Raw genomic sequence first — 4684 nt, 5'->3', positions numbered from 1 at the left:
ATATGGGATGAAATCGGATAGGGATGAAATCTAGTTTAAGAGTTTTAAGAGTTTTTAAGAGTTTTAAGAGTTTTTAAGAGTTTTAGCCAAATGCTTTATAATATAGTATAGATTATTTTTATAAGAAAATTATATTATTAAACCAAATATAAATTACTTCGTTATTGTACTCAAATTAAATTATAAAAAAATTGAATTAAAAAATTACACAAAAAATGATAAATTTTAAATAGTTAATTTGATACTAATATCGATATATTTTTGTCAAATTTTTATAATATCTTCAAACTTATATTTTATTCAAAAATATAAACATCGTCGTTTTCTCAAAATCACATAAGACCATACTATAACATCGACTGAAATAAAGAATAAAATGAAATATTAAAATCAAGATGTATCTCGCTGCATTGCGCGAGTACCCTTCTAGTATATATATATATATATATATATACACACATATATATATATATGTACCATATCTATACTATATTATAAAACATTTGACAAAAACTCTTAAAAACGATTTTTTATGCACGAAGTACTGTTTATATATATATATATATATATATATATATATATACACCATATCTATACTATATTATAAAACATTTGACAAAAACCCTTAAAAACGATTTTTTATGCACGAAGTACTGTTTATTGATGTATATTACTTACAATTCAATATTACAAGTAATTTTGTGCAAGTACAACTTATTAAAACTCCATTTTTAAATTCGTATAATTAACTGTAGATAAACATTCATTTTAAATTTAGAAAATCTAAAATGTAATTAAGATAATCATTGAGTTCTAACAGAATGTTTAATTATTATCTTTATAAAAAAAATTATATTATTAAACCAAAAATAATTTGTTTTGTTATTAAATCTAAATTGAATTATAGTCGGTTATATTTCACACATTTAGACTTAATGAAATTAGGCCACAAAGCAAGTATACAATACGGCCCAATGTCGTCTTTCCAAGTAATAAAGTGGTACAAGTACCGGATTATCGTCCACGAAGATTGTAGCCAAAGTTAAATGAGAGTCCAATGAAAGAGATGATTTCATATGACGATTTTGAAGACTTTTGTTTGATTGTAAGGTGAATTAAACAGAATACAAAATATAAAAAAGAAGCAAATGTGTAAGACTTAAGGTGAGACCCAAACACAAATTCCAGCAGCCAATGCTATAGGAATGCTATAGCAAGCAGTGTTTCGAAACTAAGTTCCACCATCTATTTTGAAGACATTCCTCTCGGACTTCACCATTGCACTATATTATAGCTTTTCACCCATATCTCTATGTGGTGTGTTAGGACTGAAAAATCAGTATTAATTGTATTCGTCTTGAAAGATTAATTTTAGTCTATAATTGTAAAGTCAGCGTGTTTGACTTTCTTAGACTAGTTTGACTTTGACTTTGTTAGTTAGGTTGACCATATAAATATGGTTTAATCTTTGTAATTAGGAGAGAGAAGAGCTAATTGTAATATTCAGATTAATAAGAGAGTTTGACTGAGATTATATGAGTTGACTTTTTCTCTCAATGTTCATAGTGTTCTTAATGCAATATCTATGAATCTGCCATGATTGTTATGAAGATTATGAAGATTGATCAGTGATTGTGGACACACATATGGTATCAGAGCAGGAATGCAAGAAATCGGATGAAGAATTTGAAAGATAAGTGATTTTAATTTCTGAATTTTTTTTTTTTTCGTGTTCTTCGTGTTCTTGAGATTTTCTTCGTTTTTGATCCGATTTTCTCATAAAATCTTGTGTTTTTGCGTTAAAAACAGGATCAAAATGTTCGAAATTGAATTGTGAATCTTTGTTATTCACAAACTTTTACRATTTGATCAATTTTAATCAAGATTTGATCGGGTTTTTTAGGTTTTAAATTTTTTTCGTGTTCTTGAATTTTTTTCGTAAACCAGTGGTTTTGATCCAATTTTTCTTAAATTTTTTTTAAGTTTTTTGTGTTTTTATTAGTTTTAATCTGTTTTTTTTTTTTGTTTTGTTTATTTTCTTTGTTTGTTAATTCATCCATTTCTAAGCCCAATTTCAAGCCCATTTATTGAGCGGATAAGATGTCTGGATATACTTCAATACACTGTTCACTCATCTTCATCTAAACCGCACCTCACTTGTCTGGAATCAAGAAAAATCACACGAAAGTTTCCTCAGATTCTTGAGCGGTTTATACCTAAACCGCACGCCACTTGAGAAGGGAGATTACACCGCATCCATTTGAGCGGTGTTCATATACACCGATCAACTCTTGACCGGATATCTTGAGCGGTGTTCTTCCATACCGTAGAAGCTTTCACCGGACTTCTTGAACGGATTCCTAAACCGGACAGTTTGCACAAATTAGAATCGACAGCTTCATTGAGCGGAGAGGTATACCGCACAATTCTTTTGAACGGATTGTTTACCGATGAGCAAAGATTGAATGGATTAGGTTTAGTGGTAAGTGATTTGGTCAATTATTTGACTGTTTTAGCTAAATCGCTCGACAGGGTTAGTCATCTAATCATCGTCTTATTCATCATTGTTTGCTGGTTGCTGACTGTTGATTTAAGTATCAACAACTTTAGACTACAAGAAGCAAAACAGTAATTCATGTGTTTTAGCAACTATACAGCAGCATTGTGGTTGTGATTTTGATTTGAAAAAGCAAATTCTTGCAGCAAAGCAAGGTGTAACAGCAGGTTCTTTGAGGCTTTCTTTATTACAGCAGCAGTCTAGGTTTGTTAACTGTGTTGTTTGGTGCAATTTTAACAGCAAGTCTTAGAAGTGTTGTGCTTAAAATCTGAAAGTAACAAACCAACAGTAGCAACTGTTTTGGAATAAAACATCACAACTGCAGCTGGTTATTTTTTTTTACAGCACAAAACAGCAAAACAGCAGCATCAACAAGTGGTTGGGATCTGTTTGATATAGAAGATACAGCAGCAACAACAAGTTGTTGTGCTCTTGACAGCAGATTGAATTTGGAGCAGAAGCAAGAAGTTGAAACTGCAGCTTTCAATTTTTTTAAGTAGGTGCGGTGTGAACCTTCGCACCTGAGCCAGATTAGAACCGGAGCAGCAAGTCAATTTTTTAAGCAGCAACAGGTTTTTAACAGTAGCTTTGAGTTGTTTTCTGTGTGATTGTGTTTAAGAGTTGAAGCAGAAACAGTAGCTTTTCTTTGCTACTATTACATATACAGGTTCTGAGTTTTTTTTTTAAAAACAGCAGCCCAGGTTAGTACGTTCATAAAAGGTTTAACAGCAATCAGGTTTAACAGCAGCAGGTAGTGCAGAAGTGTGCAGGACTGTTTCTTGAACTGTTTTGGTGGTAGGACTGTTTTAGCAGCAGGACTCAAGTGTAACAGGTTTGATGTCATAATTCAAGCAATGTGCAGGTTTAAGTAATTAACAGCAGGTCTTGCTGTTGTGGTTGGATATAGATCGACTCAACCTCAAGTTGCTAGCATTTGTTATTCTGTGTTATTGCACACACCATACTGCTGTTTATTTGTGCCCTGGAACAACTCGTTTGGAATAGTTTCACAGAAACAGCAGATTTGAAACAGCGGTTATTACACAGTGTTGATTGCTGGTTTGAGTTTGAAGCTTAAGCAGCAGCGGTTTTTGAGTTTCATTTCTGTTTTAATGTCTGAAACAGAAACAGGTAAATCAAAGTTCACTTTGATAGTTTTTCAAGCATAGCTAGGATTGGTTTTGGATAGTTTAACAGATTTGAAAGACTGTTGAATTGGTTTCGCTTTCGGGGACTAAGATCAAGTCACCGCAGCTCGTGTGAAGCAACTGATTAGCGGAGCATATTCGTGGATTTTTGAATTCTAGATCATTTTTTTAAAAAGTGTAATTTCTGTATTGTAAAGCGTTGATACTGTGACTTTTGGACTTGGATTTTTTTTTACTGTTTATAGTTTCTTAGGTTGTTTGTGTTTAGATATGTTTGTGTTTAGGTTTTTGCGTGAGTTTATCAGTGTTAGTGTTTTTCGGTCTCTTTTTGAGTTTAACTGTTCGTACTTTTTATCTGATTTCACTGCATAGATCCTTAACTGATCATTTTTTTTAAAATGGCAGATATTCTAAAGAAGGAGAATCAAGAGTTGCGAGAGAAGATTGTTCAGTTAGAAACGAATTATATGGTTCTTAGAGATCATTCCATAAATTTACATAGCAAAAATTGTCTTAATGAGGATCATATCAAAACATTAAAGACGAAGAATGAACGGATTACGAAGGAATTTGAACATAAGATAGAAACGATTGAAAACAATCGGCGTTTAGATCGGACAAGTTATAATGATGAATTGGAAAAGTGGATCTTGTCTAATGCTGATTTGTCAACTAAACTTGAATTAGTTAAGACTGCACTAATTGCTGAAAGACATTCTCCAAGCAACAATTCAGATACAAAGGACTTAACTGACAAGTTCCACAAGACYRAGAATGAGCTGAATGAGTTAAGGAGATTATTGACATTAGAAAAGGAAAAAGTTTCACAARTTGAAAAGGTCTTAAGTGATGAAAGGCAAGAGATGGAAATAGAAAGGAATAGGATAATTGAAGTTGAAAGAAAGTTTGGAGCTGAACGAGAATCTTACGAGAAGAAGATTAACTCTCTCGAGCTGAACGCCAAGATGCTTCTAAAGCA

The sequence above is a fragment of the Cynara cardunculus genome (genome assembly GCF_001531365.2).
Source record: "Cynara cardunculus var. scolymus isolate 2C chromosome LG 14, CcrdV1, whole genome shotgun sequence".
NCBI classification, from domain to species: domain Eukaryota; kingdom Viridiplantae; phylum Streptophyta; class Magnoliopsida; order Asterales; family Asteraceae; genus Cynara; species Cynara cardunculus.
This window is presented reverse-complemented; position numbering follows the sequence as displayed.